Genomic DNA, 14,155 nt, shown 5'->3' on the forward strand with positions numbered 1-14,155 from the left:
CAAAATACCCATACCTTTTTACTCTGAAACATTTTCAGTACAAACAGCTAGTCCGTCTGTGGCCTAGTGGGTAAGGTTACAGTCTTGGGAACACAGGGTCCTAGGTCCAAGCCCAGCTAGGAACGCCTTTCTTTAAAGGAGTACCATGGTTATTTTCACACTTTCTCGGTTTTATGTGCCATTTGCACAAGAGGCATTGAAGAAACACAATGAGTAAAGTATTAAATATGTCCGTTCTGCATTTTTGGAGAAATATGCGTTTTAAATTTATCGTCCCATTTTCAACCGGTTGAGAAAGTTGTCAACTTGGTGCGTCACGAACACAGTAACCACTCCCCTTTCCATGTCCCGTAAACCCATGGGTAACTCCAGACCCATAGTTTGCGCCGCTGGCTTACAGGCAAGACAATGCAAATATTTGACTAACGTTAGGTTCACTTAAATTAGACTGCCTTTTAAGGACTATTAGATTATTTCTGGTTATATTAATTTAGCTAGCTAGCTAACGTTAGCTAGCTAGGTAGTTTGCTTTCATAAGGCAATGTTATCGATAACGTTAGCTAGCTAGTTTGCTTTTATGAGGATGTTATAGTTGTGCTTTTATCTTAACTTGGCTAGCTAGATAGCAAAAATTATAATTGGATATAAGTCAACGTCCTTACCTTAGCTATCTATCGATACTTCATATACTACTAAGCTAGCCAGCTTGTGAAAAGTCTCCCAAAAACAGCACGTATCATGGGGGTAGCTATGGTAACGGGGCACGGTCTGTCAATCATAGCTAACTGACAGTTCTCATTACCACGCCCAGACGGTTCGGGTGAACTTTTATAGTGGGAAATTTAGGCTTAGAAAAATACGTTTTAAAGTACATTGAAATGACTGAATAATAAAAAAATTATGCACATTTGTTGCCTAAAGACAACTAGGAAGTGTCACGTTCAACCACCATGTTACTCCTTTAACCTGCTTTTACCCTCACTAATAATTGTCTACTACTTCTCAATTATTGCTTTTGCACCATATCTACCAGCCGTTCCCCGAACGTATACACTGTATTATGACGTACCGTCTGCACGTTCAATTGTTAACTGGCTACAATATTGCAAAGCCATATGGATTCAACGGGAGCTCTTCTGCGCTTACTCGCCTGTGTTCTTCTTTAAAACCACGGACAGGTTTGCTAATGATATTTCACGCATTGCATAGCTATGTCATGGTGCTGCCCTAACAAAGTGACAGACTGGTAAACCTCCGGTTGAACGATTGAATCCCGCCTCGTCCTCAGGCAGATAATTTCCTCTTTTACACTAACGTTCTCTTACGCTTATATTTGCTTTACCAAAACTCACTCATGGCCACCCATATGCATTTCATGACGGCAAATGTATTCCTTTTATTAAAAAGTTACACCAGTTCACCGCTGTGCCATTTCTACTAACTACATTTCTTCACTTGGCTACCGTACTAAACCTTCTTATCAGCAAACGCCACGTTTCTACATTCATGTTACCTCGCCCTGTTCTCTATCTAGCCACATACAAACAATTACTACGTATGTACGTTCTGCAACTCCCCATTAAAACATTACATTTAAAATCATGATTCACTCATAATTATAACTACTAGTACTGAACATGAAAAAAACACAGCAGTGCAATAGATTTCACACGTTACTTAACCCTCCACTTTAACGGTTAGCGCTTTATAGCGACTGTTATATATATACCGTTCAATAAGGAATATAAGCTCGCTCATGGTCACTCCATTTACTTCGCACTATACTCCGTGATCATGTCAACCTTCACCTACATGCCCATTCTGCTAAAAACATATTGTTTCAACTACGCAATTTCATAATTTCATCCTAATTTCTCTCACACTGTTGTTATTTTCTCATATGCAAAGCCTGCTGGGACATATGCGTCTGCTCCTATTCTCCACTATCATGTTTTCCGGTTCTAGTTTAGCAAAACAGCGAAGAGGATTCCTACCTGCAGATAAGCCTATCAAAATGCCTTATAAACCTTACAAACACTAAAAGTGCATCTCCACGAAATAACAGACAACGGAGCAGGACAGAAGGATAAACCTTACAAACACTAAAAGTGCATCTCCACGAAATAACAGACAATGGAGCAGGACAAAAGGCTACACAAGTTGCGACCTAGGGAGTTATAATTCTACGGGCTTGCTGATTCTTTTGTCAGTCAAGGCTCGTTGGATGGACGTCAAATCCGTGAGTACATACACTGGCCATATTTCATCTGCGTTTCTGATGCGTTTACGCTTACGCCACCGCACCCTTTCTCACAGCCACTGTTTTATATGTATAGCAAACCGAAACTGCTGAACAGTACACGCTAATCAGACTGTACAAATTCACACAACGATAGCCATAATCCACAACCGTTTCTTACAGGGTCGCATTTCTCACTCATAATAAAACGCTTTGCAAAAATGATATCTCATAAAAAACACGTTTTCAATGTACAAAAATGCCAAGTTACTCAAAAGTATTGGTATCAAAATGACGCTAAGTTACGGTACTACAAACAATATAGGCTATCTTGCCTCACCGAAATGACATAAGATGTATTTCAAAGCAATGCTACCCAATATTTCCTCAGTTCTTTCAAGTCACTTGGCCCTGTGTTTTGTAATCTTACCATTTTACAATGTCATGCAAACTTTGTGTCAGATCAAAGAGTCAAATATTTCAAATTGCCTCATGGAACACATTGAAATTAATGTACAAAACTGCTGCTGAGTAACTACAGGAAGCATATTTCTCCAGAAAGCATGTTTATACTTGCTTCTGAACTGAATTTGAGTACATGTGCAAGTTATTGTATATTTGCTACGTACAATTAATACTGCATGTAAAATAAATATTGTACATACATACATAGAGAACTTCTTTATCCCCATGGGGACATTTCCCTCGCAGCATTTTACATTCACATTTACGAACACACACTTATACCAAGAAACATACTATCATTCACGCAACAGAAAGGCTGGGCAGAGAAATACATACATACCAATACAAATTGGACATATACACACCTATTCAATCAATCTTGACTGTGAGAGAGCCATCCACACATATGTTTGGCCTGTCCATGTAGTGCATGCTTATACACAGGGCCAAGTGACTTGAAAGAACTGAGGAAATATTGAGTAACTTGGCATTTTTGTACGTTGAAAATGTGTTTTTTATGAGATAGTGTATACACCATAGAGTGGAGAAAGCCAGCAAATTAATTCAGTCTCTAAATAATCAGGTGTGCCAAATAAGGGTTGAAATGAAAAGCTACAGGACGGTAGATCTCCAGGAACAGGGTTGGACAGCCCTGATGCAGAATGTGCGCATTGTATGCATGCAGAATATTTTCAGATCAAAATTTTTTATACACCATTTAGGTTTTATACAGTTAATAAAGTACTTCATAAAGTTGTACATTTATACAGATGTGTTCATGCATTTTGTTAGATGAGTTTGTTACTGATAAAACCAGTATGCATCATACTGAAAAGTAAAAAGATTTTGTAATAGAGTAAATACTAAAACATAATAAAGGAAATTATAAATATGTTTATTTGAATTTTTAAACCACACATTTGTTATTAAAAATCAGACCCATTCATTATTTATTAGCATACTGAATAATAATACAAATATGTTGAGTATGTTCTTAGATGGTCACCGATATAAAATTGGATCATCTCCTTCACTGAACATGGTCAAAATATAAAATCTGTAAAACATGACATTACGCCACATTTGGTCCCAGAAAAGACGACCAGGTAAAACAAGCCAGTTCTATTTGGCTCCAGATTGGAAAAGATCTGGATTTCAGTCAAAAGCAGCCAATCAAATATTTAAGCATAATAAAAGAAATTATGAATATGTTAATTTGAAAATTTAAAATACAATACTGTGTCATGGTCTTTATTTGACAGTAAATGCAGTAAATAAGGTTGCACATTTTAATAATCCTATGCCAGCATACTAGTTCATGGATGGATAGGATGTAGAAAAACTTAGGGCCACAATGAGGCTAGAGCTGGGATTGGCAATGAGTCTTGCTTTTATACTGCTTACATGAAATCAAATAGCTTTAGTTCTTAAAGGGTATAATGCCACCAAACATTTTAGGGCATGAATGACCCCAACAAGAAAGGGTTGATTTTATTATTCATCATCAAAATGTTTTAATCTCCCCAACCATCTAGACCTTTCTTGTAAAATCATTTAATAATGAAACATTTGGAACTGTATAGATATTGTATAGACTTGTACACTGAATAATACATAATGGCTGGTACCATCTCAGATCATGGACACACTGTATTATGTTCCATTCCTTTAGAGAAGAATGTGCAGTTGTAAATTATTTGTTTTCAGTGATTGCTTTGCTGAGGTAGGCTACTTGAATGCGCAAAGCAATTTCCTTTCAAGGTCAATAAAGGATATATCTATCCATCTAATCCAGTCTTGGAAAAGAAAAAACATAAAGAACTTCCACATGAGATTGAAGAGCGGAGATAGAAATTTTGTTTTCCGTTTATGTTGTAATTTAGTCAGTATGTACATTGCTTGTCATGGAAAGCAAGCAATTAACTGGGAGTGAACCACACAGTTTCCATCTTGCATGTCAGTCTTTCACCACCTTGTGATATCTCTGCTCCATGTGTCTCTCTTTATTTAAACTGAAATATATTGTCCATATGATCATGTATTTCATTTAGTTCCTATATTTCCAAGAATACTTTATTTATAAAGGAATAGTGAAAATCTATTAATTTTCATGCTTAAACAAAAAATAATCTAGTGTGGTTATTTGTGCTCATACAGCACATGTATTATTTGTGCATTTGTATAAACTAGAGTGGTGTTACAGCCCTGCCCTTTTGGGCTCCGCCTGGTTCTCATTTTCTCCATTTCTCCAGGTGTAAGTGCCCAGTTGATTGCCTTGATGAGCATATATGGACCACCCCTCCTGAGTTTGCCTGTTGCTCTCCCTGTCACCAGCACCTTTTCTTTAGTTTTTTCTGTTTCACTTCTGCACTACACCTAAATTTACCCTGACTACATCACAGTTTTACTTTGAATAAGGTCACATACTGATCAGCCATTTCTAAGCCATTTCTAAGGCTCTGGGACTTCACCAAATCACCGTGAGAGCCATTATCTCCAAACGTAGAATACTTGGAACAGTGGAGAATCTTCCCAGGAGTGGCCAGCCAGCCCAAATTTCTCCATGGGTGTACTGAATACTCATCCAGGAAGTCACTGAATATCCAAGAAGAACATCCAAAACACTGCAGGCCTTTAGAACCTCACCTATGTTCAATGTTCATGACCTCAATAAGAAACAGACTGGGAAAAAATTCATGGGAGAGTAGCAAGGTAGAAACCACTGCTAACCAAGAGAAACATCAATGCTCATCTTACATTTTCAACAAAGCACCTGGATGATCCTCAAGGCTTTTGGGATCTGTTCTATGGACAAATGAATCAAAAGTGAAACCTTTTGGATGACATGGGTCCCAATATGCCTGGCGTAAAGCAAATACAGCATTCACAGTAAGAACATCAGATCAACAGCCAAACATGGTGGTGGTAGTGAGATGGTGTGGAATGCTTTGCTGCCTTGAGGCCTGGACGATTTCCCATTATTGAAAGAACCATGAATTTCACTCTGTATCAAACAATTCTTAAGGAGAATGTCTGGTACATCTGTCCTTGAGCTTAAGTTGAGGCATAATTGGGTTATCCAGTAGGACAATGATCCATAACACAGAAGCAAGTCTACATCTGACTGGTTGAAAAGAAACAAAATTTAAGTTTTGGAGTGGCCTAGTCAAAGTTCTGACTTGGACCCAATAGAGGTGCTGTAGCCGGATCTGAAACAGTTCATGCTTGAAAACCTACTGGTTTGTCTGAATTAAAGCAGTTCTGCAAAGAGAGGGCGAAAATTCCTCCACAGTGATGTGAAAGACTGTTATGTTCTGGTATGTTTCGATCTCTCTCTCTCTATCTCGGGCCTCCCTCCTGCTGCCATTCGCCATCAACCCGTCAATCATCATTACCCTGCTTTGTCCCGATCCTGTTTTACCCAGAGGAAGGTTATCCCAGTTCAAAAACCCACCAGTCACATCTGGAAGGGAGAACGCCATCCAGCCATTCATTCCGTCTATGTTCTTGATTCGTGCTTGTCGCTGTGATTTCGTATGTATTCCTTCCTACCCGTTTGTTGGTTAGCTGTGTATGTGTTTTCCCTTTGTCTTACCCTGGTGTTGTCCCGTTGTCAGCCACGCCGAGACTGGCATATGTAAGAGAAAGGCCTCTATACATTAACACGTAGGGTGGATATATATAAATGTCTAGACACACTAGAATAGGAGTGGTTGCCAACCCTTGTATTTAGGTTTGGTTAGCTAGAGTAGGTAGTTAGGCTTTTGTTTAGTATTTCTAGGTAGACAGTCTTCTCCTGCTTTTTGTTGAAGCTAGCTTTGTTTGGTTTTGTTATTTTCTTTCCTTTGGCAACACTCGTGGTTCCAGTCTTCGGTTGTGTGTAAAGCCTGTATATATTGGTTTCTTTTGTAAATAGCACCTATTTCACTACTGTCACTTTTTTTCACAACACTTGTTATTACGGCGTGGTGTTGTTATTTCTTCCCCCATCCGCTCATCCTACACTTTCCATCTCCCGGTAATCCTATCCCTAAAATACCCCTGGACTACCGGGTCGTAACACATTAATTTGGTGCTCGTTCGGGATACGTTTGTGGTGAAGAATAATATTGTAATGAGTGTAGTTGCTATAGTGTTGTGTGTATTAGTTTGAAAAAAAAGATTTAAAATAACTTATTGAACAACCCTCGTTGTGGTGTTTGATCAGTGATAAGGCGGATTTACTGGTTAACGCAAATCATTATGGTGTCCCAGTTTCGCAATCTCTTCTGAAAAGGGAGATTAAGTCCATGGTGTGGGAAAATCTGGTGGAATTGAATATCTTTGCCTTGTCCGTCAGTCAGCCTGATATTCGTGCCTTAGGGGAATGGAAGTCCCCGGTGTCTGGGAGACCTAAATCACCGCAGGTTGTGGGTGCTTCAGCCGACACGGAGGTCGGCTGAAGCACCCGCCAAGATTTGATGCGTTCTCGCCGAGCTCATCTGGGTCAATGCTTGATGCGAGGTTGAAGGTTCGGTTAGCCCGTCTTCAACTGGAGGCACAGGACGCAGACGCAGGCTCTGAAACTTGAACACGAATTCAAGTTGTCAGTACGCAAGATGGAAATTGAGGTAGAGACGCAAGTTAAACTGCAGCAGTTGGAAATGCAGAATGCTACTGCGCAGCCAGCTTCTGTACTTTCAGCAGGTACGTCCCTACCACAAACTTTCGGGAACACATATGATGTCAGAAGACATGTAGCCCTTCCTCCTTTCAGGGAAACTGAGATGAATGCATATTTTAGCACTTTTGAGCAACTCGCTGTTGCGCTCCAGTGGCCGAGAGAAATATGGACCACACTGTTGCAGTGCAAGTTTACTGGCAAAGCGCAGGAGGTGATTGCTACTCTGTCTTTTGAGGACAGTTTAGATTATGATGTTGTTAAAGCTACGGTGCTTAGGGCATATGAACTGGTGCCGGAGGCATACAGGCAAACGTTCAGGAACCATAAAAAAAATTAATCTCAGTCTTTTGTTGAATTTGCTCAGGAGAAAGGAATTCCTTTTAAAAAATGGTGCACCGCTAGTAAGGCTACGGACTATGATTCGCTCCGTGAACTAATTTTGCTGGAGGAATTTAAAGTGTGCACCTGAGCGCGTGGTATATTTGAACGAGCAAAAAGTTATGTCATTGAGCAAGGCTGCTGTGTTTGCGGATGAATTCTCACTTACACATAAAACATGTTTGAGTCCACCCGTAGTGAGAAGCCTGCTGTTCAGACTGACCCGCCAGTTCTGACTCAAACCAAGCACTCAAAGTCATCACCCACACGCTCCAGAGATAGTCAAGAGTGTTTTTGTTGTCACAAAGTTGGTCACCGTGTTGCTGATTGCTTTGCCCTTAAATGCAAGACTTCACAGGATCCCAATCAGTCAAAACCTGTGGGGTTTGTTACAACAGTTTCCCAGATTGCCCAGTCTTTTGGTAGCCACGACCCCAAAGCTGATGATGGCTACGATGCCTTTACTTTTGACAGGTTTGTATCTCTGACCGGAGAGCCGGAAGACAAGATCTTCGGATCTTGTAGTACAGGCATTTTGTGAGAGAAATGGGATGAACCTTGCACAAATTGCAACAGAACATCTGACAAATGTTTATTAATCATAAAAGTCTCCTCTATAACATATAAAAAGTCCTAAGTGGTCTAAAGTATTTTTCAAAGGTGTTTCTTAACCATACCCTGGTACCACTTTTTTTCTTCCTAAAATAATATTTTAAAGCAACATCACTATATTAGTATACTTGTATACAAGGCAACATAAATTGGCACTGATCCATATAAATGTTGGCATTGATTAACATAAATTTAAAACAAAATTATTTAAATGTCGCTTAAAATATCACTTTTATATTACTTTCAAAATATTTGTGACTGCCAAATTAGCACTAATCAACATAAATGTTGGCACTGATGAACATAAACTTAAACATGTTAAAGTTACAATCTCGAAGATTTCCATTTCGTTCTCTTTGGCGGTACCAATGGCGAGAAGCGGTAATTGCAGGTGTGTTTTTGGACCTCACTTCCCATAGATCCAACCGGATCCAACCAGTGTCGCCTGTGTGACGTCAGTCAGTTGGCACCTGGGCCGCGCCAACTATAACACTATTTACTGAATAAAAAATGGTTGTTATAAAAGTAACTTTATGTACATACTCATTCGTTGTCTAACATTAGGCTAACTTAAACTGTCTTTACACTGCCGAGCCAGGTTAAAATGCTGTAGCAGACCTGGGGTAGAATTAGTGATGATCAATTTACACAAACGTTCTTTATCTTTTTGCCCGGTATAAACATCATTACACTGCAGAGAAGAATTAACGGGATTCGCTGTGGCTCGTGCAATTATGTATCTCGTGCACAATAAACAGTCTTTTTTGTGAATGATTGTTGTGTGATATTTTTGAAACAACTGCCTTGCAACAACTGCTCTGGTGTTTCTGGTTTTGCTAGCTAAACTGTTCGAGAATAAAGCTGAATTGGGTGTTAAATTAGCAATCAGAACAAGAAAAATAAAACAAAAAAGGAGATTTCATCAAAAAAGGGCACCAAGGCTGAAGGAACATATAAGGAAACGTAATAACATAATAACAACGCTAATCCATACTGCCGTATTCTTTTATTTAGTTTTCTCCGGCTTGACATCTTTACACAGAAATCAGACCTGGCTCTGCTCCACCTATATCCCGGCTTTATTCCGATCATTATAATATATTGATGAACTTGATGGCAATGTAAATAACGGGAACGTTAAGGCCAGTTCAGATCAATGATTCGCAACGAGACAAAACGGTTTTAGAACGTTGCAGAGAAAATTGCAACGGTGTGAACTGGTTAGTAGCAGAGCCGTTGCCTGCCCTGGAGTCTCAGAACACCCACCTTGTCAAATCGCTAAGTGCAGTTTTAGAACATTTACAATCAGACGTCTTGGAATTTTGCAAGTTGCATCCAGTCTCGTTGCGAATCATTGATCTGAACTGGCCTTGAACTAGCTACACTGCCATGTTGCAGCAAGGTAGCATTGCATTCGAAAGACGGTTTGCGAGGTCAGTACCGGTCGGTAGCGTTAGCTAGCGTTTTTTCTGATTGTTAGCTGACATTAGATTGTGTTAATTACATTAGCTAGCTAGCTAACGCAACGTTACCTGATATGAGAGATGGATATTGTGCGTAACGTTGTTTAAACTAATGTTGTCTTTCTTGACATGGTCCGGTAGCTAGCGTTAGCTGTGCAAATAGTATAATTTAGTAATGTTACATTGTCATCAAATGTAATACGAAATCTATATCAACAAATAATATGACCTCTCATGTTACACAAAAACTTTTTAGGGTTCCATAACCACCCCCCCCCCCCCCTTTCTCTGTTATTGTAATGCTAGCAGACACCGGAAAAAACAGCATACTGCTCACACACAAGTGAGCTGAAGAGCGAGCCTGTTGCGTTAGCTCCGCTTACCCTCTCTGGCGGACCAAGCACTGATGGGTGATGGAAAACGTGTCACTAACTATGCGCCGCTTGTGATATTTTCCCGGGAATGTCGCCACAGACACCCAGTTCTTTAATCATAAATTATTATAATAATAATAATATAAATTCATATAATAATAGGCTCAATCACCATTGTGTTACCTAGTTCGGCAATAGATAGTGACTTAACAGACATTTATTTTAATGAAAATCTTCAAGATTATTACTTTAACTTTTAAGTAAAACTTAAACATTGCTGGTCATCATCAGTGTAAGTTGTCTGGCATCTTCATCATCTTCATCGTCATAACATGTAGTCTGAGATGAATTTGCACACCCCAATCCTTTGCTGTTGCTACATGCAACAGAGCACTCAATGTCATGCTTCTTGCATGTCACTGCAGTTGTTCCACGACTTTCTTCCCTGTGGAACAGGATTGGAACTCTCCCCACCATGGACACGTCACTTGGGGTGACCTTTGCTCTGAGGATGGGATTGCTGGTCTTGGTAGCTGGTGTTCTGGCAGCAATCATCCCCATGCCATGGAAGGTGTTGTTGCCATCCAAGGTTCCAATGTTGTGGTCCATATTGTCTGCAGTATATTGGACAAACCCACCAGAGAAGCCAGGAATGTCAGTTCCATGCGACATCACAGCATTACTCACAAACCTGTGCACCTCCTGGTACGAGCAGCAGAATCCAAGCTGGTGAAGAGTATCAATTAGGAAGCGTGATGCAAAGTGGTGGTGGAGCTGGACCCCAAGCCCAATCTGCAGTAGCGCCAGAATAACTCTTGGTCTGGTTGCCTACATGATTGTCTGTCCAATGGAGGCAGTTTTCATGCCAATGTTTTTGCCCAAAAGCAACCCTTTCAGTTGAACCCTGAGGCTTTCTGGAAGAAAGTTGTTGGCATCCTCTTCAGACTTTAGTGAGTCACAGTCAGGATATACTGTACATCATGGGATGTTTCCACCGATTTGATGTCATCTTTGATAAGTTTGGCAGCAGTTGCAATTATCCTCTTCTTCTCTGTTTTGGGATCAGCTTCCCTGCAAACATAAAAGTCCTGAAGGATTGCTTTGGCTGTGCTCCTGAAGGAGGTGGAGGAGCACCTTCGTCAAGTCCACAGTGACCCCAGAAGGGAGGACAGCTTGGAGGAGATGGAGAAACTCATCAAACCAGGTGAACCAACTATCCCCTTCGGAGTAGAGGAACCAAGCTGGCAGGAAGTCAACAACTTTCTCAAGAAGGCCAGAGGAAAATCAGCCCCAGGGCCAAATGGCATTCCGTACAAGGTGTATAATACTGTGAAAGGTTCAGGAGACGACTCTGGAAGTTACATGGAGGAAGAACTGGAGGTGGGCATTGTCACTGGGTGCACAATCTCAGTGATTCTGTTTTCCGCAGCGATTAACCTTTTCGTCAAGTCAGCAGAGAAGTTACGTCGGGGTGCAGTACTGGCAAGCGGCATCCAACAGGCGCCCATCAGGGCATTCATGGACGACCTCACCATCACAGCGAAATCAGTACCTGAAAGGAGATGGATTTTGGAGGACTTGGTTGAGCTCACCGATTGGGCAAGGATGGAGTTCAAACCTGCAAAATCCAGAAGCTTGGTACTGAGTAGGGGGCGTGTCCAGGATTGGTTTCTCTTTAACCCCTTAGCGCACATGCCCATTTAGGGGGTACCCTATTTAAAGCTTTATAACTCCAGATGTGAACATCACAGAGACTTGAAAAATGGCTTAAATGAAGCAAGTCATTTGTACAATTTACAATACTAACGCAGATTAGTTTATATTCATTTGGAAGAAATAAAGTGCCACAAATGCAATTGTCTAGACAAAAAATCAAAAATTAATTTGCACTTTTTTAGTTTGCAATGAAATGCTGAGAGATTGCATATATACAGCAGGTTAAACTATACATGTGCTGGATCAAAAACTTATTGACTACAAGTTCATAAAATCTAAGGGTGGATATGTAGAACTACTATAGATGTATAAAGCAAAAACTAAGCAGTGTACCCAGCATCTCCAAATCTATCCAAAATGTCTAAATTATGCATTGCTGTGAATCACAACATATTCACGTATTTCACCACAAATCAAATCTTTTGACTCAAGAAAATCACTGTTGCATCATTTTCAAGTCAGAATTACAAGCTTTCAGTCCATACAGTGGTCTAAAATATCTAGGGGTCCAGAAACAGATCCAAAATCTCTCCAAAATTAAATAAAATGCTTTTTGTTCATTATAAAGCATATAAATGGCCCCTTATGAAGTTTTAAGATGGAACATTGCTATCAGGTTAAATAATAATGTGTAATTTGTTAAGAACCGGTCTCGGACTGGACCCAAACGCAGGACTCAGAGGCAGCAGTAGATAGAATACAAAAGGGGTTTATTTGGGTACAGACAGAGGCAGTAGGAACCAGGGGTGACTTGGGACAGGAACCGTGAGGGTAGGTGCAGAGGTCCGGGATCCGGCTTGGCGTGGCACTGAGCAGGCTGTGGCAGGAACCCAGGCAGGCTTGGAGCAGGGCTGTGGGGTTTTGTGGGGAGGTCCGAAATCCGGCGGGGCGCTGAACGGAATACCTCCGGTGTCGGTGGCGGAGCTGGGCTGGAGACTGGGAGGCCGGCAAAGGACGGGCTGGATCGGGAGGATGGAGCTGGGGAGGTAACTGGGGAGAACAGGGGAACACGGAACAAGACGCCACGCAGACAATACGTAAGCACGACAGATAGTGGAACACTGAACAAGGTACATGAACAAACAATCTGTGGCCAAGGAAACAGTGCGAGGTGAGGAAACCGAGGAAGGTGCAGAGAAAACGGGGTATAGAAAATAGTGCTAGGCTAGGTTTTAACGAGGTAGCAAGGTGTGACGCTGGGCAACAAATCAACGATCTGGCAAAGACAGAAACAAAAAGTGTGGCTTTATAGTCTAGTGCAGATTGGAATTAATCAGGGAGGGTGTGAGGAATGCGACCTGAACGAGTGTGCAAATTACTGAGGGCTGGAAGTGATTAGGGAGTGCATGGGGAAAGATCACGCCCACCCTGTGGGGAAAAGCAAAGACGTGGTGAGGAACAAGGCACGCGGAACAGAAATAACCGGAACACAAGGGAAACCATAAGACAACCGAAACACGGGGGCATGACATAATTAACTCTTGTATGTATTTATATACTTTGTACTCTCGTATGTTTTCTTGTATGGGGATGGGACGACGACATGAAAACAATTTTCAACCGTCCACCACGTTTTGGCAATGCACTAACTCTCACATCATCACTGTTGCATGCTTCACAAAAAATATTACACTACTAACTAATGCTTACATTACAGTGTGAAATATCCACATTATATAATACCACTAACCTATTTAAAGACATTCAATTTCAAAAATAACGTATATAACCGAAGTATTTTGAGCAGTAATACTTACATAGAAATGATGACATCTTATCTGTTTTCAGTAGATGGAGACAGAGACAGGAAATCAATGATATAGTTCTATCCACTCCTGTCTTACACCAGAAAACTATGTCAGCTAGGTCTATCAGCAAACATATGGCTTAGCTATGCTCAGAAGTCCTCAATAATAATAGTATTTTCCAAGAAATTTCGAAAAATCGCTGACAAGGTTTCGTTAGCAGCGTCTTTGTTTTACTGCTACCACATGAATGCGTAATTGAATGCGATGATAAGAAAATGTCCGGTTACACTGACCTATAAAATGCTTTTCCAAAAGCAAAATTAGACATGTTATACATCGTTAGAAAGCTTATACTCTTACCTACTGAATAAATGAATTGTCAATCAAGCCAGACTGTACTAAAAAGGGCGACGACGCCATAAACAACAGGCGTGGTATTACGCACAGCTATTTTGGAAGGTACCTAGGCATCACACATGCGCGTATATTTCCCAAAC

The sequence above is a fragment of the Anguilla rostrata genome, chromosome 5 (assembly GCF_018555375.3).
Source record: "Anguilla rostrata isolate EN2019 chromosome 5, ASM1855537v3, whole genome shotgun sequence".
Lineage (NCBI taxonomy): Eukaryota > Metazoa > Chordata > Actinopteri > Anguilliformes > Anguillidae > Anguilla > Anguilla rostrata.